This window comes from Ammospiza nelsoni, chromosome 2 (genome assembly GCF_027579445.1).
Source record: "Ammospiza nelsoni isolate bAmmNel1 chromosome 2, bAmmNel1.pri, whole genome shotgun sequence".
Taxonomy (NCBI): Eukaryota; Metazoa; Chordata; class Aves; order Passeriformes; family Passerellidae; genus Ammospiza; species Ammospiza nelsoni.
This window is the reverse complement of record NC_080634.1, coordinates 84,442,781-84,470,451: the sequence shown is the minus strand read 5'-3', so window position 1 is coordinate 84,470,451 and position 27,671 is coordinate 84,442,781. Positions and strand designations below refer to the sequence as shown.

The window sequence follows — 27,671 nt, the reverse complement described above, 5'->3', positions numbered from 1 at the left end:
CTCTGAAGAAGAATCTGCTTTTAAATGCTTTTGGTATGCCTTCTCATTAAGCATTTAAGATAGGAAAAAAATCTTGCATGACAGAGAATCATACAATAGGTCAACCATTTTTATTTCTTCTCACTTAGAGATGAGCTTATACTGAAACTACCAAAATGTTATAACTTGGACCAGTCTCTGTGTTCACAGCTTAAGCAGGGATAATCCATGTGTCAAATCAGTTTAAGCTTGCTGCAAGCAAGACCAACAGTAATCAGTAAAAAACAGAAGAGCAAGTTTCTGTCCTAGCTTAAGATGAATTCAGTAATTTTGATTTTATCACTAAAGCAAACCCTAGAATACTCAAATGTCAGTTACTATTTATTTGACATTATAGAAGACATTTTGTATTGGATGGTCAGGTTTTGGTAATAGGAGCGGGGCTACAAGGGTAGCTTCTGCAGAAGCTTCTAGAAGCTTCCCCAATAGTTGATAAAACCAATGCCAGCTGGCTCCAAGTTGGATCTGCCACTGGCCAAGGCTGGGCCCGTCAGCAATAGCACCTCTGGGATAACAGATTTGAGAAGTGGCAAAAAAACCCTTTTTGCAGTTGCAGCAGGAGAGGGGAGTAAGGATATGTGAGAAACAGCCCTGCACAGCCTGTGAGGCAGGAGGGAGAGGAGGTGCTCCAGGCATTGAAGCAAAGATCCCCCTGCAGTCTCTCCCCTGAGGCGGCAGAGATGAATGTGATGAACCTTTCCCCAACACGAAATACATATTTTGGAAGCCCAAGTTTTAAAAATTTTGAGATTATAAGTGCAACGCACAAAAGTGAGCCATGAAAAATCAATACAACTTCTGTCATGGGATTTGACAAATGTCAAGTCATCAGTTTTTAATGAGTATAAAAGATAACATTTTTAGCCCTACATTGCCCTCTAGTACTGTGCTGTATATTGATTTAGATTTTCTGAGAGGCCTAGATATCCTTTGGAGGTGTCTGCTCCAAGTATTAACCCATCCTGACCTGACCTAGCTTAGAAGATCTAATGGGATCCTAGTATAAGATAGTATGTGTAAAGGTGGGTTTTCTTTAAAATACTACAATAAAAAAAAATCTGTGTGTTTCTGCCATGTAAAGAAAGCTATGGATAGATTAAAGAAAATATAAAATAAAAATGAAGATCAAAAAAAGAAAAATCATAATAAATAAGAGTATTTTAAAGATAAAACAAAAATAAGAATCCTACAGTCATTTGAAATGAAGTGAATTGTCTAGACTTCCAAAGAGGGTGACCAGAAAGGAGGGGGGGAAGTAAAAGGAAATTGAAGGTTTCCTCATAAAATAGTCTACAAAATAATTACTGACTGGAAGACATATTTTGTGTGTCTTCTCTGAACCTGTATGGAAATTCAACTTTATTAGGCATATATCAATAAATTAGAATATAATATTTATATTTACACATCCCAGGATTTATGGAAGTGGTCAAGCAGACAAGTAATTTATTCACTTAGTATGTACTGCTATACAAGGAGAATTAATTCCTTTAATCACTTAAATATTCATAAGTGCCACTGGGCAGCTCTCCTTAGCTCAGGTACCTGAAGATTTCTCTATATTTCCTGGTGTTGTGCTATGTGTTATTTTAGGATATTTTTATTAGTTTCTTCCACCAAATTATTTGAACTGCAGCTAGACTGACTCTCAGAAATTGTCTCATTATTACGATAAGGCAAACAAGTACTGGAAGAACTTCAATAAAGTAGGAAACATCTAGTCCATTATAGAATAGAATAGAATAGAATAGAATAGAATAGAATAGAATAGAATGGAATATGTTAATTAGAATATAGAATAGATATAGAATATGTTTATTGGAATATAGAATATGCTTCACTTAAGACAGAAGGGCTTATCTGGCTTTTTTAGAAACTCCCATGCAAAGTCTCCACTGACAAGGGATAATATGTGCAAAATTCAAGCATAAAGAATCAGGCTGAGACAACAGAGCCAGCTGTGATCTTATTCTTAAGAAAATAATTTTATTTCATGAAATGTTTGGTGTTGGGGGGGCGTAGTATGGTGTGTTCAAAATCACATATCTTATTAGTTTTAGAAATCCTTCCAAGAAACTGATTTCATCAGGCAAAACAAACATGATGGCTGATTTTTCTTCTTTTTCCCTCTACTTTATAATCCATCAAAGTAGGAACATCTTGAGGCATTCTCTTCATTCATTTATTATTAGTAAATGCTTCTGTAACTGAATGTTCAATGAGATAAGACAAGCTCAGAGCAGGGCATCCAATCTTCACTTGACAAAGTACACATCATATCTTCTCTGGAGAGAAAATTTTTGATTCTTAGCCTTATCTTTTAGAGTATATGTGATGTAGGAGCTTAGATTTCCTAGAATTACAGTGAAGAAGCAGATGAAATCCTGACACATCTGGCTGTAAAATGTGCTGCCATTTTAGCTGGCTGGCAGCAGCAGGATGCATGACAATGTGCAACAGATGTTAGAGCATTAGTCACCATGTTTTACTTTCTGTGCTGAAGTATTTAGGAGTTATTCGAAAGAAAAGCCTTGACAGATCACGTAAGTTGTTTTCATTGTGCTGAAGCTTCAGAAATAATGGGGCCAAGCTGCTCCAAAGAAGAGAATGGATTGTCAGAGTTTGTGTGAGGTCTCCTGTTGAAAAAAAAAAGGAAAAAATGACCTTAAAGGTCATTATTTATAGGCTGCTTGGATAATAATCAGGATTAGGATTGTTAAGAGTATGTCCATGAGGAATGGGCTTTCCTCTGAGGGGGGCATTAGGCTTATCACAACTGCTGAGTAGCAGCTAGTGACTCCTGAATTAAGAGACATTTCCTTGGTGAAGATTAAAATGGAAGTGTCAAGCCTGCAAAGAGGTGTCTTGTTGAAAATGTCAAGCCTAGAAGACTTTTAGGATTCAGGAAATTAGTTGTTTCTCCTGGGATTTGAAACCACATTTTGGATTCTTACTAGAAATAGGTAATAACTCTTTCCGCTCAAATTCACAAGTCCTAATATTAGAAAAAATTATTACTCTCAAATTCTTGTTGAAATTATTCATTGCCCTGTTTTGATTAGCATTATTATTCTTCTACTGTTTTTCTCTTACATATTTTGGCAATATTCTTTTCTGTATAGGTGCAAATAAAACCATGTGGGACTTTCAAAACCACTAAGATCAGTTCAACATATGGTATGATATCACAGGCAAGTTACAAGTCTTTGAAAATCTCCTCTATGACCTATCACCCCAACAAACAAGGCCACTGGCTCCTTTCAAAAGCAATTTATACTGAAGAGCATGCTTCCATCAGTGTTAGCCTAGCTTAACAGAGAGTCAGCGTTGAATCATTGTGAATACCTTCTGAATTCTCATTTCCCAGGGGAATAGTTTTGGAATATGAAATTCAGCTTTGTCTCACCTCATCTATTTTTTTCTTTTTTCTTTCTTTCTTTTTTTTCTTTTTTTTTTTTTTTTTTTTTTTTTTTTTTTTTTTTTTTTTTTTTTTTTTTTTTTTTTCTGGTGTGTCCTCCTCTGTGAATTCCAATTTGATGGGCCCTTCCAAAAAACAACATTCATGCTAGCCACTCTGAAATACAGGCTGGGTCATGACAAACAGGCACCAGAGCCTGAGCAGTTATGTGATGACAGGGGAAAGTTGTGTACGTTCCCATAAAAAAAAGCACTAATCCTCTGGAGACTGATGACTGTTCAAGATGCAGTCATTATTTCCCTGCCCATGGGTTGAATAATGGATTGTACTTTCCTGACAAGTGGGTTTTCAGCCTTCCAGACACCTCAAATCATGCTTATTTATACTCAAAGTTGAAAAGTGAAGGGTCTATCACTAAGATAAGAATTTGCATGAGTTGTTTCATATCTCCAAACTCTAATTTGCCTTCAAATTCATTTCAATGAGTGCTTAAATAATCAAAGAAAAAAGAAATCCCTCTGTATTGCTCAGATGCTAGACTTAGAACTGCTTGTTACAAGAAACACAGTTCCACATTAGGCTGCTGTATTGTTGCTTCTCTCACATCATCCTATTCTTCTAATTGACTTGACTTTAAAACAGATTTTGATAGCTGATCACTTAAAAAAAAAAGTATTTTAACATACAATACAGAAATTTTTGGGCAAATTTCAAGAACTTTTAAAGCTTTCATGTTATCAATACTTTAATAATGCATGTTTTTGCTGGCATTTTATTTCATGCTGATTTCCTACAAATAAGACTGAAAATTTCAACTAAGTTTTGAGGAAAAAAACCCCACCATGCAATATTTTTACTAAATATCATTTTACTTCATATCTGTCATATCTTGTCAGACTGTCTTATTCTTCTTATCTTGTCCAAGCTTAGTTTCTACATATATTGAGCAGAATAATATATACTGTTTAGAGACACAGTGCCCGAAATCTGCCATTTACTGGAGACAGGTAACAGTGGAAGAAAAAGGTAACTGAAAACCTGTAGTTATTGTTGCCCCACCTGAAGACAAAAATTTTAGAATATATGGCATAAAAGTTCCATGCCTATTCAAATACTGATTCTGAAATTAAATTAGAAAATGAAACTCGGGCTCACCATCTACTGAGATATTCTAGAAATTTTACACCAAAAAATTAACTGGTCTGACTCACCACGAAATCTTATGTGGGATCTGCAGGAATAATCAGTTTGGTCACAGAAATATTTGATTCACAACTCCCAAGATTAAGACAAAAAGATCGTCAGGCTATCTATAATATTGGTTTTTTTAGATATTAAAACCTGTACATTTAATGTAGTGCAGTCAAGCAGAATTACAAGTCAGACAACTTACATAGTGAAGAAATAAACTTGTAGGAATTAAGAATTTCTGTTTTGTAAAGTAAAGCCATTTTAAACAAATGAAAATACACAAGATAATTTCATTTTCAAAACAATTCTGTAGTTTATTACCCTTCATATATTTTTGTGAAGATGTTCATATTGACCATATTGATTTTTATATAGATTTTCATATCTGAAAATGTTTCATATTAATGGAAAAAACCTCAAACCTTAAATAAAGCAATGTACACTTTTTAAAAACCAACATTGTGTGGTGCAGTGGAGTTAATATCCTGCTTTTTGCTTTTTTTATCATCTTTGGACACAACTTTCCTTTATAATAAAGGAAAGTTTAAAACAAAGGAGAAAATAAGCACAAAAATTTCCCAAATCCTACAGACAGTGCAACATGGGCAAAACACGTTTTCAGGTGGCTTTTTGTTTTTTGAAGATGTCTTCTCTTCCCTTGACTCATTGTGCCTGATACCACTGAAGTCTTAACATGATCTTTCAGAAATACAATAATTCTAGAGAGTGAAGTTGCATATTCCACAGTTAAAGTTTATTTGGACTATACCTGAATGTCTTCTGTATCAAAAACTACAGAAATTAACATTTAATATGTAAGCTCTGCTTTTATTTCTAATATTGGCTAAAATAGACTATACTGGGGTTATAATTTAACTAAGCAGGCTGAAATGAATTTCAGTTTCATTTTACTGTTTTTCTAGTGTCAGTGTGGAATATTTGCATCCACACACATCACTGAGGACTAAGTTACAACCAATGGGGAGAAATAAACACTTTCAAAGTGTGATTCATTGAAGTTACTGTAGATGTTTGCTTCAGGAAAGGATATATTTTACCATCACAGTGTCTATTTCTCTGCAGTAACTACAGAAAAATCCAAAGATGACCAGCTCAGATATCAGTATGTGCAAGGTGTTTTCTGCATTTTATCAAATGAATCATAACTCAGGAGTCAGCTTGATCAAATTTGACTGTTACATATCCAGGCAAAAAGTTTCTAGTTGTCTGTTTTGATAGAAAATCAGAAATTATAATGAATTTTTCATAATTTATAATACCAGCTTGATTTTTGTATTTGGCATAATTTGATTCTCATGATGTTACTTTTGATTTCTATGCATATGACTGGGGGAAAAGAAAGATATGCACATATCTTCCTCTTTCATGGATTACAAGAATGAAAGAAGAGCTTAGGTAAGTCTTTATCTGTAATAATTACTGTGTTTAATTGCCACTCCAACACATGAACTTTTGCAAGAGTAGTTTTCCTTAAGCATGTTAAATATCAACTCAAAGTTTTAAAACACCCTTAGGAATTGCAATAGAAATTGTCAAACATGATTCTTAGCAAAAGCTAAAGACAGTCACCTAGTCCCTTTCAACAAATGTGCCTTATCCATCAAATTCATGAACAGATGTCTCAAACAGTTAAGCTTAACTAACAAAAGTAAATATAGTAATGTCTTTCATGTCATGATTCTGAATATAACTAATTTTCCCCCATCATGCTATATATTGCTATAATCCTTTTATTTTGTTAAACCATTTGTAAGATCCTAATTTATGATGAAAAACATTTTGCTAATTTCTGAGTCTGTTCCTTTCCCTTTTTGCTTTCTTTTTTTTCAATATGTATTTCCATTTTTTCTTCATAAAACCAGCGTGAATTCCCTGCTTGTGATTTTAGCTCTTGGAAATGTCATAATTCTGAAGTTAATCTCCTTTACTATGTTTTCCCCTTTAAAAATCATTCATCTGTAAAAACTGTAGAGATTTTTCACCTATGTAAAATTTTAATTTCAGAGAAAGAACAAGCAAAAATAGAAAGTTTTTGAACATAATTGAAGACACACTTGAAAGTATTATTAGAGGAGTTCCAGAAGTTAAATGAAACCAAAATGAGAGCTAATACTTGACAAGTAGAGATGCTGTACATTCTCAAAATAATTAGATGTTCTGAAAATGAGATAAATCAATCAGACTGTCTAGTTAGATAAAATGCAAGGGAGTTATAGACTGTTTGGGGCAATTGTGCTATGGAAAGCTATGAATTTTAGTGTTTAAAAAAACATTTTCTGTGATACAGTTGAGCATGACTGAAAAAAAAATTAAAAAGATACTTTAAAAATCCTGAAGATATATTTGCAGAGCTTAGATCATGAAGAAAGAAAATATTTTTACAAAACTAAAAATATTAAAAAGTAGGAGACTACTTTCAAAGAAATGTTTGAAACCCATCCCTTACTAAGATTGTGTAGAGGTAAAGCACTTCATGGAAGTAACCTTTCTTCTTTCCTTTCAGGTTTGCAAACTCTGAGTCCATTCATATCCTTCAAGCATTGCTCAGAAATTTGGAGTTCAGAGAGGAAGCCACTGTTCCATATGCTCAGAAAAATATAAAGTAAGAATGTGTCATTTTGTGTGTTTTGGGCGAATAGTCACTGAAATTAAATTAAAAAGACTTCGTAAAATAAACTCAGCTGAGTCAGATGCATGCTATTTAATACAGGGTTTATATATTTTCATATATATATGTATTTAACCTTTTGATTGTTGGCTAATTTGATTGTCCAAGAATGTGTAGGTTCTGGTGATAGGTACAAGAAAAGCTGCCAGTCCAGTTAGGAGACTGTAGACTAATTGAAAATATCCTACTGAGATGTCAAAGAACGTGCCAAATCCAGTGTTGTTGTGTCTTCAGTCTTGGGTTCCTGGTAGTCATAAGTACTTGTTCAGCTACTCTGAGTTGCCTGAAGTGACCAATTCTTTTTGTGTGGAAGCACAACCATATAAATTGTTAGACTATCATTGCCTTTATTTTCACCAACACACATTTTACACTAAGACTCACTTCTCTTCATAATTGATGCTGTCCTTCAAGATTTCCTTATGTTTGCCAAAAGGGATAAAGTTGAGCAGGGCAGGCAGGATCAAAGAAAAACACAACAAACACTGATAATAAATTATCTCCTTGAACACTGTAGAAAGTATCTATTTTCTTACTAGGAATATTGAATTGCTATTTAATGGAACTCAAATGCAAAATAATGCAACTTTGGATGTGAACAAAAATACTCAAATAATTAACAGAAGTGAAAACTTAACTGGATGAGAAATGCACCAGGTCATCACAGGAGAAAACTCAGTGTGCATCTGTTGTCAAAAATGATCAAGATCTTACACTTAATATGCAAAGAAACAATAAATAAGCTAGAAAATGTTGCAATTCCCTGATAAAAGGCAGTGCTGTGATTTCATCTAGGATATGTAGTCTTGCACTAGCCTGCTCAGTTCAAAAAGAAAAGCAGCAAGAGCACTGAGAAGGGTGAGAATAGCTAAGACCTCCCATTGACTCTAATAAACTGCAAAACATGAAGCAAATAACCCAGCTGAGCACTCTACCTCCTTGCGGATGTCATCATCTTTCAAAATAACAATGTGCTTCACAGCTAGACACCAGCACATTTCTTCCACATGCTCCTAGAAAAAAGCCATTCCTGAATTCATCTTCACCTGGAGAACTTTGCTGCTGTCACAGCCTTTCCTCTGTGTCCACCCTCTCCATTCATACCTATTGTGTTACCCCATCTCTTGGTCTTAGCACAACCACAGTGTTACTCTCCAGGCTGGTCTGGATAGGCCAGAAATAGCTCTGGAAAACAGCTCACAGTAAGAGTTGCAGTCCATATGAAATGACCCACTGGACATGCCAGAATCCTTCTAGACTGTCTTGGAATTGTAAAGGTTGGAAAAAGACCTCTAAGGCCATTGAGTCCAACCATTAACCCAGCACTGCGATGCTCACCACTAAACTATGTCCCCTCGTGCCACAGCCATGTACTTTTCACATTTCCAGGGATGGAGACTCTGCCACTTCCCACAGCAGCCTTTTTCCATTGCTGATCACCCTTTCCAAGAAGAAAGCTTTCCTAATATCTAACCTAAACCTTGCCTAGTACAGCTTGGTGCCATTTCCTCCTGCCCTGTCACTTGTTATTCGGAAGAAGAGTCCGACACTCACCTTGCTACTGCCTCTTTTCAGGTGTTTTTGGACATCCTCCTGCACCTCCCTTTCTTGTCATGAAGGAACAAAAACTGAACACAGGATTTGAGGTGCAGCCCCACCAGTGTCAAGTACAGGGGTAAAACCCCTTCTTCTTTAAGAAGGTGATCATGGCAGGGAGTGGAAAGGCTGAAGGCATCAACTAAAGATCAGATGAAGAAAGGCAGCACCTTCATGGGATATACAATTCTGTTCCTGACTGACAATTCTACACTTCAAAGAGGGCTTCACCTCATTGGGAAGGGTGCCAGAGATATGTCTTTACTGACACCAAGCAGGTGCCTACCACAGTGCTAGTGTCATACCTCAGCTGAGATGAAAGACATGATACATTGCCCCTCACATTACATTCCATTGATTCCCTAAGATCTGTACAGCTTTCTTGCATGCTTTTTCCTCTACACAAGAATTGATTTTTTTTTAAGCAAAGTTTACACATAGTTCAGATTTCTGCTAAATCTTTTCCTAAAATAGAAGTTGCTATCTACTGTGATGTGCAGATATCTAGGCAGAGGTGTTCTGAGTACAGGGATCAAAGGTGTAGGGTTATGAAAGGATCTTGTCTAGCAATTATGGCTCCTGTCACAATGGCTTGTAAGCATTCTCAAGCATAAGGTAGAGCAGGGGTTCAAAACCCAGTTAGCACTAAGGACCACGTTGCCCAAGTCTCTCTTGCCTGACCATTCTTCAGTCAGGTGCTGAATGCACACTTCTCCAAGGCCTATCAGAATGAAGTGAGCAGAGTCTGTGATGGTCCTGAAGTAATTCCAGAATTCACAACTGTAATGAGTAGGTAACATCATCGTGCAACTTTACATATTATATATATATACATAATGTAATAAGGGCCAGACACAGACTGATGATTTTAATAAAGATTTTCCCTTTCATGTAATTTTGCAGTGGGATTAACTGGCATAGCAAGTGGTGTTGGTTGTGATAATTTCAAGAGAAGTCTTTGGACAGCAAAGGTTCACAAGGTAATGAGAGCTCATTTCTCCTCTGGGATGGACATAGATGATGGCCAGAGGTCCCTGCAAAAAATGTGCCATGGATGTTCTGCACCCATCACTGATCATCCTGTATGCTGGCTCATGTACCTTCCCACTTGTGGGGCACTGTCTCCAGGGTGCCAAATCTCCATTACAGAGAGCAGGTGTTGTATGCAAGGTGATATCTGCACCCTGATTCCTTTGGGAATGGGCTGTATTGTGGGCAAAACATCTGCCATGCATAGGCTAAAGGAACGGTATGTTTCCTTTGAAAATTTTGTGAAATGCATTTTGTGAAATTACAGGGCCTGTGCCAGATGACTAGCAACTGAGAAAGGATATTCTACTTCAGGAGACTATGAATATAATAGAAAGGATGAGTAGAGAACAAACCTTCATATTCTTAGCACAGAATTGTCAGTGAAACGTACATTGTGTAGTTAGTACTCATAGTCCAAGCAGAAACTGTTAAAATAATGGGAGCAGCAAATTCTTGGAAGGAATAAGTAGAGGATGTGAATAATTTTGAAGATGTTTTTCATAACAAATAATCTCTCAACAGTGATTCTTGGTTAAGTGAAGAAAGGAGCTGCTAACACAGTGACTGCAACTATTCCTGACTAATATAGACTTTGTTCAGTAATTTATACTCCTTAAGTTAGAGCACTACAAGGTGTTCTACTCAGAATCCTTACAGATCATTTCAGTGCTTCTGGTCACAAAAAAGTCAGGTAAACCAACTTTATAAGCACATAATTGAAGTGCCTTGTTATTCAAGCTGGATTGCTATTACAGTGTGTCTTTATAAAGAAAAGAGGCAAGGTGTGAAGGGGAGAATGTGAAGGAAATGATGTAAGATATATATTTGAATCAGCAAGGTGGAAAAAGATTAATTTATACAGAAGTAGTGGAAACAGAAAGGATAGATAGAAAATCCATAACAAAGTGCTAATATATAATTAGGTCTTCATAAATAACGCCATTTACCTGATTTGTTTTCCATGTCTGAAATTTTTTAACTAATCAAGGGCCCCTGAAATATGCATTGTTCATACTTATTTAATAACCGCTTTCTGTTTTGATAGCTTATTCAGAAATTTGGTACGGTCACAACATGTTTGTTCAGACAGGACACAGGATCTACCTTCTGTTCCTCGATTGAAAGCCCTTCCAACTAATGTTTCTCTCTATTTTTTATTTAATCTTAGACTGTCTGTGAATGTTTTTGCTGGAAACTAACTGAATGGATGCATGAACTCATAGAGGAAAATTTAATTAATGATTGGCTTTGTTTTGCCATATACATTTACTCTAGTGGTTACAAGTTATCACCAGTAAAATTGGGGTGATAATAGAGAAGAATAAAAGTCAGTAGGGTCCAGTGCAGTGAATTAATCGGGCTAGTTACTGGAACTGTAAACCAAAGTGTTACTTCTATAAAGCAAATAGCTTTAAAAAACAAACAAAAAAAACCCAACAAAACAAAACAGGAAGTTTGACAGAGAATTAAAAATCTTGTTCCAATTCTTTCAGGAAAAAAAAAACCCTCGTATTTAGTTTTCCATCTCATGTCCTTATATAAGTTCTCCCACTTGAATACTCTTTCACTTATTCTGCATTAATTGTGTATTCTCAGATCTTAATTTAAAACAAACATAGTCTTTTTATTACATGTTACTATATTTGAAAATTCAGTGCTCTTCATGCATATTTATTACATGATATTTAAAAAAAAAATCATGCTTCTGTTTTGCACAAGGAAATTCTCTGTCTCAAGGTAAGATTGAAACTCCTCAACAATGAGCTTTCTGAAAAATGTCCATCAGTACTTTAGGCCTTGAGTCTGATCCCTAGACGATAGAAATCTGCAGATAAAACTACAATGTATATATGGCAACAGTGATTTCCTGGATGTGCAGGTCATTGTAATATGATGGGAATGTCAGCATCTGTTTTTAATTAATCTTTCGAAATGCATACATTTTCTAGGAGAAAAATAGAGAGTGTCAGGAATACAGTTAGTTTATTTAAAGGAATGCAAAGCATAGCAGGAAATACATGCTGTATACAGGCAGAGAAATTAGCTTTTTCTAAACTAATGCAGATCTCTTTAATTAATACCAAACTGATACTCTGCCCACCTTGCCAGCTTAGATTTAAGGGAAAGCTTGGAGAAATATTTAGCTTTGGAGAACAGATGTCTCGCTAAGATAGTTGTACAGAAATATATCCAAGAATTATGCAGTCCTTTCAAAATTAATGTTGCTGAGTTTGTTTCATAATTAAGAACATAATTGAAAATACAAATGTTTGAAATATTCATAAGGCCCAAACTGTCTCTGTATTATCCACCCTGAACAACTCTTCCACGTTTAGAATAAGAGCAGAGACACTCCTTGGGAAATTCCTACAGCTTGACTGGGACAAAAATACCTAGTAATAGAGTAACCAAGTTTATATCAACAGAGCTTTGTTCCCCCCCCTTTTTTTTAATGTATTTACATATTAAACAATACTGTACATTTGCTTGCTGTAACATTACAAGAGTGGCAGAACCATTTTTGTTGCACGCAGAATGCTTTTGCTTCTCCTAGGTGCACAAGCACCAATGGATTTAGGAGCTGAAGAACAACTAAATTAGGGGCAACTGAGGATGCTTAAATCCATATGAGAATATCTACTGTGAATGGTTTTATATTCCCTTGCTTTTCCCCTTGCCTAAAATTAAGTATGTTTGGACAATATATGCATAACATCTGTGGAAATATTTTCTCAAGATGAAAAACATTCATCAAATCCTCAAAGCAAACTATAGACTAAGCTGAATCCTCTGCTGTGAAGATTTCCTGCAATGGTTACACATGTGGAAAGGAAGGAAATTCCTAAACTCACCTTAGATTTGTGATTTCTGCTTTCAAATGGCTCAAGTATTTGGTAATTCATGGTGTGTGGTGGCACAAGTTGTGATATTTTATCATAATCAAAAGCAGATTATATTTCCAATCTCTTCCCAAGAATAAATATCTATGAATGCTTATGATAAGTATACATTTCTTCATTCTTAAAAATGAAAAAGTATTAGAAAAGACAGTTAATGTCTTAAAAAAACCTTTTCCTAAAGTTCTTGTTTGGATTACTCCTTCAGGAAAAGAGGGCTTGGCATCTACAATTCTGTGAATTAACGTGGGAGCAGCATTCTCACATGCATCTCTGAAACTCAATACTTAAATTTTAAAATTGAAACATTTTGTACCTCATATCTTCCCCTCCAAGTTTTGTTCCCCTCCTTCACTATTTCCCCTTCTGATACAATATCTGTCTCCCTATTTTTGGCATGATTTGCTCCTTGGCAGTACACCTGATATAAACCCGTGCCATAACCTTAAAGTCCGTAAAATCCCCAAATTTTTTTTTTCCTAATCCAATTGCAATTACTTTGATGGTATCTCCATTCCAAAGTGTTTCTAATTCCATCTTTTCTGTTTCGGCCTCCAGTGTGGATCCATTTTGGGCAAGCCATGCAGCATGTGCCTGCACTTGATGGCATATGGCCTGCCTGCATTTTGATGGCTTTAGCTTTGGGAAAGATTTTTGTGGTTATTTTTTTTTTGTTTTTTTAAGTATCGAAGCCGTGTCTCTCATCTGTTCTCCTCCAAGTTGTGTCTTCCTCCTTGACTTTTTCCCCATGCTTTTGCAAGATGTGTGAGCTTAGTTTTGGTCCTTTGCAATGCAGCTCATTTCCTCACAGCCTATTTTTTGAAGACACTACACGTCCCCATTTTCTGTTTTTTTGGAGGTTTTTTGCAATTGCATTTCATTTGATCCTATCTCCTTTCCAGAGTGTTTGTAAGCCTTTCTTTTGGGCTTCGCAAGGTTCCTTTTCCCTTCCCGAAAGGAAATTTCATTTCCTTTCGGGAAGGGAAAAGGAATCTTGCGATTTCAATGGGGACCAATAGAGGAATCTTTGGTGCATGTCCCTGCACCTGATGGCATGCCATGCCTTTTGATGGCTTTGACTTTGGGCAAGATTTTTTTCATTTTTTTGTATTTTTTTAAGTATCCATGCCAGGTCCGTCATATCTTCCCCCTATGTTGTGTCTTCCTATTTGCCTTTTCCCCCTGATTTAGAAACATCTGTGAGCTTAATTTTGGCATAGTTTGGTCCTTTGCACTGCACCTGATATAATCCCAGGCCATTGACTTCTAGTCACCAAATTTCCCAAATTTTCTTTTTTTCACCTCCAATTGCAATTCCTTTGATGGTATCTCCATTCCAGCGTGTTTGCAAGTCCTTCTTGTGAGAGTATTATTAATAATTGGTTAGCTGAGAAAGGCCTCGCTGAAATAATGCCGCTGGTTAAGCTGAAGGAGAAAAGTCAGAAGTCAGCAAGCTAAAAGGAAAGGTCAGCAGTGACCTTACTGCAACATGAGGAAAGGGAGTAGAGATTAGTCCTGAATATATCCTGAGAATATGTGAAAAGTATCAAAAGTAGAACCATAGGAATGCAGAAGTAGGCGTAGGTGCTGATATGTAACTGACCAATCCTGAGCTCAACTTTTGCAATATGTATGAAGCTCATTATTAACTGTATTTAACCCGCCGTACTGATCAATAAAATTGGGCCTGTGATGATCAAATTGATGTCTGGGTCTCCTTCCATTGACACCTTCTTTTCGGTTTTGGCCTTCAGTGGGGATCCATTTTGGGCAAGCTTTGCTGCATGTGCCTGCACTTGATGGCATATGGCCTGCCTGCATTTTGATGGCTTTAGCTTTGGGAAAGATTTTTGTGGTTTTTTTTTTTTTTTTTTTTAAGTATTCATGCCATGTCCCTCATCTGTTCCCCTCCAAGTTGTGTCTTCCTCCTTGACTTTTTCCCCATGCTTTTGCAAGATGTGTGAGCTTAGTTTTGGTCCTTTGCAATGCAGCTCATTTCCTCACAGCCTATTTTTTGAAGACACTACACGTCCCCATTTTCTGGTTTTTTTGGAGGTTTTTTGCAATTGCATTTCATTTGATCCTATCTCCTTTCCAGAGTGTTTGTAAGCCTTTCTTTTGGGCTTCGCAAGGTTCCTTTTCCCTTCCCGAAAGGAAATTTCATTTCCTTTCGGGAAGGGAAAAGGAATCTTGCGATTTCAATGGGGACCAATAGAGGAATCTTTGGTGCATGTCCCTGCACCTGATGGCATGCCATGCCTTTTGATGGCTTTGACTTTGGGCAAGATTTTTTTCATTTTTTTGTATTTTTTTAAGTATCCATGCCAGGTCCGTCATATCTTCCCCCTATGTTGTGTCTTCCTATTTGCCTTTTCCCCCTGATTTAGAAACATCTGTGAGCTTAATTTTGGCATAGTTTGGTCCTTTGCACTGCACCTGATATAATCCCAGGCCATTGACTTCTAGTCACCAAATTTCCCAAATTTTCTTTTTTTCACCTCCAATTGCAATTCCTTTGATGGTATCTCCATTCCAGCGTGTTTGCAAGTCCTTCTTGTGAGAGTATTATTAATAATTGGTTAGCTGAGAAAGGCCTCGCTGAAATAATGCCGCTGGTTAAGCTGAAGGAGAAAAGTCAGAAGTCAGCAAGCTAAAAGGAAAGGTCAGCAGTGACCTTACTGCAACATGAGGAAAGGGAGTAGAGATTAGTCCTGAATATATCCTGAGAATATGTGAAAAGTATCAAAAGTAGAACCATAGGAATGCAGAAGTAGGCGTAGGTGCTGATATGTAACTGACCAATCCTGAGCTCAACTTTTGCAATATGTATGAAGCTCATTATTAACTGTATTTAACCCGCCGTACTGATCAATAAAATTGGGCCTGTGATGATCAAATTGATGTCTGGGTCTCCTTCCATTGACACCTTCTTTTCGGTTTTGGCCTTCAGTGGGGATCCATTTTGGGCAAGCTTTGCTGCATGTGCCTGCACTTGATGGCATATGGCCTGCCTGCATTTTGATGGCTTTAGCTTTGGGAAAGATTTTTGTGGTTTTTTTTTTTTTTTTTTTTAAGTATTCATGCCATGTCCCTCATCTGTTCCCCTCCAAGTTGTGTCTTCCTCCTTGACTTTTTCCCCATGCTTTTGCAAGATGTGTGAGCTTAGTTTTGGTCCTTTGCAATGCAGCTCATTTCCTCACAGCCTATTTTTTGAAGACACTACACGTCCCCATTTTCTGGTTTTTTTGGAGGTTTTTTGCAATTGCATTTCATTTGATCCTATCTCCTTTCCAGAGTGTTTGTAAGCCTTTCTTTTGGGCTTCGCAAGATTCCTTTTCCCTTCCCGAAAGGAAATGAAATTTCCTTTCGGGAAGGGAAAAGGAATCTTGCGATTTCAATGGGGACCAATAGAGGAATCTTTGGTGCATGTCCCTGCACCTGATGGCATGCCATGCCTTTTGATGGCTTTGACTTTGGGCAAGATTTTTTTCATTTTTTTGTATTTTTTTAAGTATCCATGCCATGTCCGTCATATCTTCCCCCTAAGTTGTGTCTTCCTATTTGCCTTTTCCCCCTGATTTAGAAACGTCTGTGAGCTTAATTTTGGCATAGTTTGGTCCTTTGCACTGCACCTGATATAATCCCGGGCCATTGACTTCTAGTCACCAAATTTCCCAAATTTTCTTTTTTTCTCCTCTAATTGCAATTCCTTTGATGGTATCTCCATTCCAGCATGTTTGCAAGTCCTTCTTTTCTGTTTTGGCCTTCAGTGGGGATGCATTTTGGGCAAGCTTTGCTGCATGTGCCTGCACTTGATGGCATATGGCCTGCCTGCATTTTGATGGCTTTAGCTTTGGGAAAGATTTTTGAGTATTTTTAAGTATCCATGCCATGTCCCTCATCTGTTCCCCTCCAAGTTGTGTCTTCCTCCATGACTTTTTCCCCATGCTTTTGCAAGATGTGTGAGCTTAGTTTTGGTCCTTTACAATGCAGCTCATTTCCTCACAGCCAATTTTTTGAAGACACTACACGTCCCCATTTTCTGGTTTTTTTGAGGTTTTTTGCAATTGCATTTCATTTGATCCTATCTATCTCCTTTCCAGAGTGTTTGTATGTCTTTCTTTTGGGCTTCGCAAGATTCAGTTTCCCTTCCCGAAAGGAAATTTCATTTCCTTTCGGGAAGGGAAAAGGAATCTTGCGATTTCAATGGGGACCAATAGACGAATCATTGGTGCATGTCTCTGCACCTGATGGCACACCTTGCCTTTGGATGTCTTTGACTTTGCGAAAATTTTTTTCTTGTTGTTTTGACTATCCATGCCATGTCCCTCATCTATTCCCCTCCAATCTGTGTCTTGCTCCTTTACTTTTTCCAATGCATTTGCAGTATCGGCGAGCTTAGTTTTGGCCTATTTTGGTCCTTTGCACTGCGCTGGATAGAATCCCGGTCCATGTTCTTGTAGTCAAAAACTTTCCAAAATTATTTTTTTTCTCTTCCATTTGCAATTCCTTTGATGGTAGCTCCATTGTAGAGTGTTTTTAAGTCCTTCTTTTCTGTTTTGGCCTTCTGCGGGGACCAATTTGTGCAAGATTTATTGCATGTCCCTGCACTTGAGTGCAGACTGCATATTGTCTGCCTTTTGATGAGTTTGAGATTGGAAATTTTTTTTTATTTTATTTTTAAGAACTCATGCCATGTCCCTCATCTCTTCTCCTCCAAGTTGTTTCTACCTCCTCAACCTTTTCCCCTTCTTTTGCCGCTTCTGTCAGCTTGTTTGGGCATGTTTTGGTCCTTTACACTGCCCTGGATGGAATCCCGGTCCATTTTCTTGTAGTCACAAAATTTCCAAGATTTTTTTTTTTTCTCCTCCAATTGCTATTCCTTTGATGGTATCTCCATTCCAGCATGTTTGCAAGTCCTTCTTTTCTTTTTTGGCATGCAGCAGGGATTAATTTGGGCAAGATTTATTGCATGTTCCTGCACACGATGGCATTTGGCCTGCCTTTTGATGGGCTTGTCTTTGGAAAATTTTTTTTAATTTCTTTTTTTAAGTGTCCATGCCATGTCCCTCATCTCTTCCCCTTGAAATTGTGTCTTCCTCCTGGAATTTTTCCCCTGCTTTTGCCTCTTCTGTCTGCTTCGTTTGGGCATGATTTGGTCATTTGCGCTGCAGCTCACTTCTTCACTGACCATCTCTTGAAGACACTAAATCTCCCGATTTCCTGGGTTTTTTTCAATTGCATTTCATTTGATCCTTTTTCCCTTCCAGAGTGTTTGTGAGCCATTTTTTTTGGTGTTGCAAGATTCCTTTTCCCTTCCCGAAAGGTAATTTCATTTATTTTCGGGAAGGGAGCGGAATCTTGCGATTTGCATGGGGACCAATAGAGGAATCTTTGGTGCATGTCTCTGCACTTGATGGCATGCCATGCCTTTGGATGGCTTTGACTTTGCGAAAATATTTTTTTTCTTGTTTTGTCTATCCATGCCATGTCCCTCATATCTTCCCCTCCAAGCTGTGTCTTGCTCCTTGACTTTTCCCTTGTATTTGCTGTGTCGGCGAGCTCAGTTTTGCCTTTTTGGTCCTTTGCACTGCGCTGGATAGAATCCCGGTCCATTTTCTTGTAGTCACAAAATTTCCAAAATTTTTTTTTTTCTCCTCCAATTGCAATTCTTTGATGGTATCTCCATTCCAGAGTGTTTGTAAGTCCTTCTTTTCTGTTTTGGCCTTCAGAGGCGATTAATTTGGGCAAGATTTATTGCATGTCCCTGCACTTGATTGCATACGGTCTTCCTTTTGATGGGCTTGTCCTTGGGAAATTTTTTTTTAATTTCATTTTTTAAGTGTCCATGTCATGTCCCTCATATCTTCCCCTCCAGGTGTTTTCTTCCTTTTCGCCTTTTTCCCCTGCTTTTCCCTCTTCTGTCTGCTTCGTTTGGGCATGATTTGGTCTTTTGCACACCAACTCACTTCCTCACCGACCAGTTCTTGAAGACACTAAATCTCCCGATTTTCTGGTTTTTTTCAATTGCATTTCATTGGATCCTATCTCCTTTCCAAAGTGTTTGTAAGCCTTTTTTTCCGGCATAGCAAAATTCCATTTCCCTTCCTGAAATGAAATTTCATTTGCGATTTTAATGGGGACCAATAGGGGAAACTTTGGTGCATGTCCCTGCACCTGATGGCATACCATGCCTTTTGATGGCTTTGAGTTTGTGAATTTTTGCCTTTTTTTTTTTTTTTTATGTATCCATACCATGTCTGTCATATTTTGCCCCCTAATTCGTGTCTTCCTATTTGCCTTTTCCCCCTGATTTAGAAACATCTGTGAGCTTAATTTTGGCATATTTTTATCTTTTGCACTGCACCTGAGTAATTCTTTGCCATTTTCCTATACTCACTTTATTTCTCAAATTTTCTCTTTTTGTCCTCCAATTGCAATTCCTTTGATGGTATCTCCAATCCAGCGTATTTTTAAGTCCATCTTTTCTGTTTTGGCCTTCAGTGGGGATCCATTTTGGGCAAGCTTTGCTGCATGTGCCTGCACTTGATGGCATATGGCCTGCCTGCATTTTGATGGGTTTGATTTTAGGGAAAATATTTTCTTGTTTTTTTTTAGAATCCATGCCATATCCCTCATATCTTCTCCTCCTAGTTGTTTCGTCCTCCTTGCCTTTTTTCCCTGCTTATGCAACATTTGCGAGGTTAGTTTTAGCATGTTTTGGTCCTGTGTAATGCAGCTCATTTCCTCACAGCCTATGCTTTGAAGATACTAAAACTCCCCATTTTCTGGATTTTTGAGGTTTTTTGCAATTGCATTTCATTTGATCCTATCCTCTTTCCAGAGTGTTTGTAAGCCTTTCTTTTAGGTGTTCGCAAGATTTCTTTTCCCTTCCTAGATTTTTTCTGGGTTTTTTTTTTTTTTTTGTTTAAGTATCTATGCTTTGTCCGTCTTATGTTCCCCTCACAATTGTGTCTTCCTCATTGACTTTTTCCCCTGCTTTTTCAACATCTCTGAGCTTAGTTTTGGCATATTTTGGTGCTTTTTAATGCAGCTCGTTTTTTCAGAGGCCATTTTTTGAAGACTCCAAACCTGCTGATTTCGTGGTTTTGTTGGGTTTTCTTCATTTCATTTTATTTGTTTCTATCTTTTTTCTTGAATGTTTGTAAAGCCTTTTTTTTCGGGTTCATGATCTGAAGCACTCTAAAAGAGCATTTCCCCTTTTTCTTGGCAAGAGAACTGTTTTCTTTGGAATACAACTGGCTACCTAATATAGTTCCTGTTTTCCCCAGGCATCCCCAGTTTATAAGGTTCTGCTTTTCCAGTACCTAAAGAGTGAAGAAGTTGCTTAGGAAATATGTCAAAGACTTTCAAATGAATTTATGTAATGTATACAGACTGGTTCTGTGCCTCTGTCGAAGATAGTATAAGAACCATCTTGATAAGTTTTACTACGGTGAGTTTTTGAAATGCTTATATTAAAAATATGCCAATTATTCATATTATATTTAAAATTATGCCAATTATTATTCATTTGTAACTCCATCATCTGATTGGTCGGTAAATTAGCATTCAGAATTCAAATTTCTGACAGGCTACCAAAAATTTTGAATTTTTCAAGTCCTAACTTCACATTTCTGGATGGAATTTCTTCTTATGATATGGAGTTCTCCGTATCACTGTTTCTCCAAAGCAAAATATATTTTTCACTTATCTTGTCCATTCTTCGTGTCACTTCTTAACCTGGCTTTGCTATGTCAGCTTTGCTTTTAGAGTACCTTAAGAAAAGACTGCATTTACTCCAGGAGTAAACTTAAAACCAGCAGGCCAAAGAACTTTAATTTGGTCTGACCTGACACCTTTTGTGAGCAACACAAATTTTGGAGTTCTGAACCCCCAAATTTGTCTCTTTATTAAAGCTACCTGCTGCAGAAAGTACGGACTGAAAGGAAAGAGGGCAACTTTTACAGCCATTGATAAATAAGACAGCCAGAAACATTTATTTTAATTAAAAAGAAAGCAAGCTTGGAAAAAGTGAAGCAGTAGCTTTCTTTTTCAGAAGGATTTTTCCCAGTGTCAGTAATGTCAGTATGAATTGCAATGTCCCCATTGGTTATCCCTTAACAGTGAATTTACTGTTATAGCACTCTTACCCTCCCTGATCCTTTAAGTCTATCAACCCCTTCCTACACCTTCTCATGATTTAAATTTATGTGCCCTGCACATCAGAGACTCAGGAGAGCAGCCTTAATCCTCACTTTAGGAACTAAACTAAACCAGCTCCCTCTCAGGGCTCGGTGGACAGAGAGGAGAGACAGATGTTCCTCAGGTTGATGGGAAAAAGAGGTCCAATTCAAATTGTTCCCTGCAAAAGAGCCTCTCTCTCTATGCTGACTATAGGAAGAACTTCAGAGATGAGCTGTGTTACTTTAATGAATTCCCTCACTGTCAGTCTTAATTCAGGTATCTAAAGTAAAGTGGTGACTCCCCCTTAATTTTTGCATTTCTGTTTACTAAAAGGAATCTGGTCTGTAATTCAGGATTTCAAGGAGTTGTTGCTTTTAAGAAATGATAAATGTTTAAAAAACAGTAATGACAGTGAAACTGCAGTACCCTTTTAGAGAAATTCTGGAAAGAAGCTGAAGATCACTGCCCTTGTGAAGTGTTTTCTCTTATTGTTTCATGAAGCCCTTATGCAGCAGAGCTATCCAACCTTTTATGAAATGATGGTCTGTGGATTCTGAGAGCATGCAGTCACCTCAGCAACACACAGTGCACTTCCACTGACCCTGAGCCAGCCCTGTTTGTGGCTTGAAGCAAATTATACCCATAATGGTGGTACTTAGAGGCAGAATCTCTCTGCCTATCCCTAGCAAGACTCAGAATATACTAGGTAACAACCTGGGAGCAGTATTTGCTCTGGTGCTGTGGGAAAAGTGAGTGTCACACAGCCACAGCCAGCCATCAGGAGTGCCTCCAGAAACAAAAAAAACTGAGAACAAGATAATAGGAAAGAGAAGGAAAATGAATTTCAACAGCATGCCAGAGTTAAATCTAAGACCCAGTGAAACTAATTAGGAGACTAAAGCACCCACTGTAATTACATTTCTTTTCTCTGTCTTCCCCCCCACAAGATAAAAGCATGCAAATAAAGTACCTCTTTTCCAGCAATCTAATGCAATGAAAGTGTAATATATTGCCAAATATCAAGTAATGTATTTTACTGGAAAATTAGAAAAGCAATACTGTTTGTTTACTCTAAGACTGAGAATGATCTGAATGAGATCCCTTTTGTAGAAAATCTTTGTGTATTCACAGAGGTCTGCACAGCACTCAGAAATGGAGAGCAATCTCTTTGAAACAATAACAAATATTCAGTCCTTAGGAGCTAGATAAGATAAGAATTAGCATTATATACTGACCTATATAGTAACCCATCAAGAGTAAATTAATTATTTTTATTATTTAAAACAGCACTTTGCAGGCATTACCTAATTCTTCTAGCCTCCCCTTGTTTATAAATAGAGATGCTGAGGAAAAAAGAATGTCCAGAATCATCCCCATCTAAAGAGTGGAAATAGACTAAAATATCAGGAGCTCGTTGCTTTCAGCCTGTGCTCAATTCTCTGAATCTCTTGCAAGGCATATGGAACAGAAGCCAAAGTTTAGAAAATTGCTGGTGATGTTGCAGACAAAAGGAGACATTTGTCTTCGGGTCAGACACATTAAATTGATTGTGGGATGACTCCAAGAAGACCATAAGAGCTTGAGTAATCCTACAACTTGAGTCACATGCCTTCTTCACAGGAATAACCCTGGAAGGCACAGTGAAAAAACCCACCCTATCTCTCTCTTCCTGGCAGATGGCATTGCAGCCAGTTGGCAGAAGGCAGGATATTACATTTTGATGGAAAAGGATATGACCTGGCTCCAAATATAATGACTGTCAATGTATGGTTCATTCATGTCTGCTTTACTAGTAACCACAACTAGAAACAAAAATGTGTCAAATATGTACTTCAACACACATCTGCAGTTTTTTCTTCAGGAAGAATCTTTTACAGGACACCAAGACAGAGACAGAAATCTTACTGATTAATTTAAAATGTCTTGTCTTTTAAATATTACAAGCTGGGTGCAATAGTATCATGTCCAAACCCCACCCAGCAACTCAGCCACATGCAGCTCCCTCCTCTCCTGTGGGATGATGGGATGATGATGAATGAATCAGGAGGGTAAAAGTGAGAAAAATTGTGGGCTGGGATAAAGGCAATTTAGTAGGTAAAGCAAAAGCCAAGCACAGAAGCAAAGCAAAACAAGGAATTCAGCCACCACTCCCTGTGGGCAGGGAGGTGTTCAGCCATGCCCAGGAAAGCCAGGCCCCATCACGCACAACGGTAACTTGGGAAGACAAAGACCATCACTCCAAACATTCCTGCTTTCCTTCTTCCCCCAGCTTCATATGCTGAGCAAGCCATCATGTAGTCTGGGATATCCCTGTTGCCCTGTTGAGCTGCCCTGGTTGTGACATCCAGTTCCTTGTGAAGCCACAGCCTCCTCGCTGATGGAGTGGGGTGAGAGGCCTTGGTATAAGCACTTTGCAGGAATGACAAAACCATCCCTGTGTTATCACCACTGTGTCCAGCACAAATCCAAAACAGATCCCTGTGCCAGCCACTGAAGAAAATTATTCTCAGCCAAAACCAGCTTAGATAAGCAGCAATGTAAAGTTAATCAGGGACATTTCTTCCATATCCAGTGTAAAGAGATGGCTGAAGATAGCTTGCCATACAAGAGTGCCTGTCTTAGAAACCTATTTAAGGATGCAATGTGCTGTGTTCTGCAGGTAGCTGTATTTTCTTATTAATAACATGGTGAAAGGATAAGGTTTTTAAGGATGCTTAAGTCTGCATAGCTAAAGCTAACTGAGATGAAAAGTGCTGAATTTTTTTCTATTTTTAGGATATATATATTTAGGATATATATATATTACAACGATAATGATTCAACCTGTATTGAAGCTCTATATCCAATCTATAGATAATTACAAATCTTTTAGTAGTAGGGATACTTCTTCTGATCAAAGAAGGAACACCCATATGTAGGAATGTTTCCTGCATGCCCTGTCAGGCATTTAAAATTTACACTGCAGCCATGTGTGCTAGAAACATAAAGATATTACCAAATTTTCACACGGCCAACCTGAAAAGAGTTTTCTCGGATGCCATATTTCCAAGGCATGTGGAATAAAATGTGTGGTGAAAAGTAGGGAGAAGTTTACTTGCTAGCATATATTATTTCTAAATTAGTCCTTTCTCTTTTCCACATCCTTCATGCCAAGGACATGGATGAACAGGGGGCTACAAATTCAAGTTAGTCTAAATTTTGGACTAGAAACATCATATCAGTACATCAGAAAATAAAACATACCCAATACAGGTGTTGTAACTCAGGGTGATATAAAACATTCTACAGTAACATGCTTAAGGAGGAAACCAAACTGTGAATGAAACAGTGAAGTTATCCTTAAAAGTACTTATTTTCTTTCCACGAGAGTGAGAAAGAGTAAAGGAAAACTATTTGACTGATTAAAAACCTAAGACTTTCTACACAGTGCACAGATATTCTTATTTAAGAAAAAGATTATAAAAGAGTATTTCGAAGACAAATCAAATATTATCGCTTTCCTATGAGTTGAATTTTAACACAAGGAAGAGCCAGGATACCTATAAGGTAACAAAGGAGAAAAGATGAAAAAGATGTGTTTAATGTCTGTAAAAGCATAATCACATAGTGAGGCTGTTACATTTATTAGCAGACAGCAAATGTATACAATTAGTAACAGAGGGAAACAAGGAAAAATATTTTAAAAGCCATAATCTACCTTTTGGTGGTGCTTTCATTCCTTTTCCTTCCATCCTCATATGAGGGAAATCTTTATTCTTCTGTCTGTTTCCTTTCTACATGCTTGGTTAAAAACCCATTGCAATCTTACCCCTGATCTCAGCATGCTTTGGATCAGACCTTACTCTAACAGGCATAGGCTAATTTGTGTGAGACATTTATATTATCTTCTTCCTGCTGCAGTCATGTGCAATAGTTATATTTCACTTTTTTGATGGCTTCAGTTAATGAAGAATAGCTTTAGCTCATTTCAGATTTTGTCCAAATATACCCACTGGATGTAATGTTATGGCTGAGACCTCATTATAATGATGCCATGATAAAGATGACCTACAATTTTTGGAGACATTATCAGACTCCATGTGCTATCCACTCATCATTCCACGGCTGAAAATGTCAACAAACAAAAATATATTCTCATTCTACAAGAAATCTCATAGGATACCAAGAAAACATCTGCAAGATAATTCAATCAATGACCTCAGTGTCTTTGAAGTGTGTACTGCACAGCCTTTTGAAATCCAGTTGGACAAACTTTTATAACTTGCTGGGTGATAGTTAATTCTCTAATTTGGTAAAAAAAGCTTAAAAAAATCAGGCCAAAGAGACAAAATTGAAGGTAATGTGGAAAGTGTGAACAAAGGAGAATGGAAGAATCTTAAAATCTGCATTAGTGCTGTTGGATCAAGGATTAGAAGCTTCTGATAACATTAACATAAATTTCCCATTGCTTTGGAGCAATCAGGCCCAGATGACTGAAGCTTTCTCACAAAAATTAAGCTTTCTGAAAAATACTGAATAGGAAACTAAGACATTAGGAATGTGATGAGAAAAAAATTAGTTCTTCAGTATTCTTAACTTCTTTGTATCTTACGACCATCATGGATATTCTTCTTATCAAATGGATTGAGATAATTAAATCTCTGATCCACTTCCCAGGTAATATAATACCCAAAATTTGTTGTAAGATGTTGAAATAAACCAAAAACAAAACAACTCTGAGGATGTTAAACCACATAAATGACATATTTTGCCTACAATGAATGTATAGATATTTCTGTTGAAGACAAATAGTTTAAATTGTTAAAAAATCACTAAGAGGGAGTAGTAAAGGGCTTGATTATGTTTGCTTGGTATTTAAAAGTGGTGCATGAGCCTCCACTGCAAAGGTGTAACTGAGTATTTCTGTAAATAACTTTTGCAACAATTGGTCCTATCAGTAGAACCAATCAACCCAAAAATAAAATGAAATCGGTCTATTCAAAATAATCTGCCTTTTACCAAAAGAAATGCTCCCTAGAAATTGTGAAATAAGTTTTTTTCTTTTATAAAGAATATACATTTCAAAGACAAGACATGCCTCTCAAATCTGTTAAAATCATCTGAAAGACCTATATACTGCTCGTTTGATGTTACAATTTTGTAATCAACAAAGTAAAGCAAGAGAATTATGCAGGAAATCACTGTTTGCCTGATATTAGGCAAAACTATAAGAACATTTACTTTGAAACTTTAAAGCCTTCTACTCTGAAAAGTGTTTATTGCCATTTAATGTGTTACATCGATAAATATTTCTGCTTGTTAAGCTAAAGTATTTTCACAAAGAAAACACAAGGTATGTAGGTAAAAAACCAGCTCCAAGTATCTGGAATTAGGGCCTGCTTATCCTGTTAGAGTTTCTTTAGTGCTCAATAAATCAGTTGTCTTACATATTATCAGTCAAAGAATGAAAGAACATCAGCTCTGATTGTATTGATTAAAGCACAGTGTGGCAGAGATGACACTGAACCACGTTACTTTAAGGAGATCCATCTGCGAAACATCTGGTGATTCCACCAGCTCGGGAGACAGGATTCCATGAGTTCCTCACACTTGCCAAGCTTTGAAACACGAGTAATAAATAATCCCAGTAAGATATGTAATTCCAAAGTGAAGTATTTTGCACCACTGGAGTTATTTAGGAAGAATGATGAATATGGGGACATACTTCTGTAGCGATATTTTTGAGGAAAGTTTTTTCACTTTTCTTCCCATTCATATAATTCATTAAACTATTTCAAACAAAATTCTGTTACTTAGATCAGATTTGTGGTAAAAAATTTTTGAAGGAACTTTTAGAGAAAGCATCTACAGTGTATAACTCAGATTCTTTCCCTCACTGCATGTAGTTTCTTGATTTTCAGATATCATTTTACAGCCTTGTTTTCTCCCTTGAGCTCCAAGACCTAACACTAAGGGGCACCAGAGAACTGAACTGCATTTGTTCAGATCCATCAAGAACCAGCTACTGAAACTAAGTTGCAAGTTATTCACTGTGCTAGGTGGAGAGTGAATGGGGCTTTGGGTGAAATGCAAGAGTGAAACAACAGTTCTGCATGATGTGTTCTCTGTTAGAGAAAACTGTCACTGGGAAAGCAAGGACATGCTCATTTTGAAAATACCAAATGTCTTGTTTTAGTTTATTTCTAGGTGTTGAAAAAGAACTCTCACTCTATTTTTTTTCCAGAAAAAAGTTGGGAAATGTGTGAAAATATTAAATGACGTGAAAATGGATTTTTTTGAGGAGCCAAGTATATCTAAACCATCCTAGTGTACTGAGTTTGAGTATATTTGCTTTGATCTCAGACAAGTGTAAACAGAGGAGCAAAGACTTAGGAATTCATTTTTACACTAAGTTTCAAAGGACATCTGAATACCAGCACATTTTCATTACCAATTCTTCAAGTTCCACAATGGAGATAAAGAACTTTTATAATTTCATTGTGGATTGCAAAATTGCCAATTATCCTCTCATTTTCCCAACAGGACAAAACATTAAAAAAAAAACCAAACATAAATTAAGCCTCTTTGCCAGGCGTGGACTCCAAAGCTGACTTTCTTCACCTCAAGTTTGTCTGTCAAATAC

At 37.1% G+C, this 27,671-nt stretch overlaps 1 long non-coding RNA gene across 1 annotated transcript in view; it reads left to right on the top strand.

Annotated features, from left to right (window-relative positions):
* The first annotated feature begins 3,453 nt into the window (after positions 1 to 3,453).
* Positions 3,454 to 27,671, top strand: part of LOC132070254 (uncharacterized) — a 1,108,023-nt gene continuing 1,083,805 nt past the window's right edge. The window contains exon 1 of the long non-coding RNA XR_009417925.1: positions 3,454 to 3,546. This is a non-coding gene — a long non-coding RNA (uncharacterized LOC132070254). The remainder of the gene's footprint in view (positions 3,547 to 27,671) is intronic.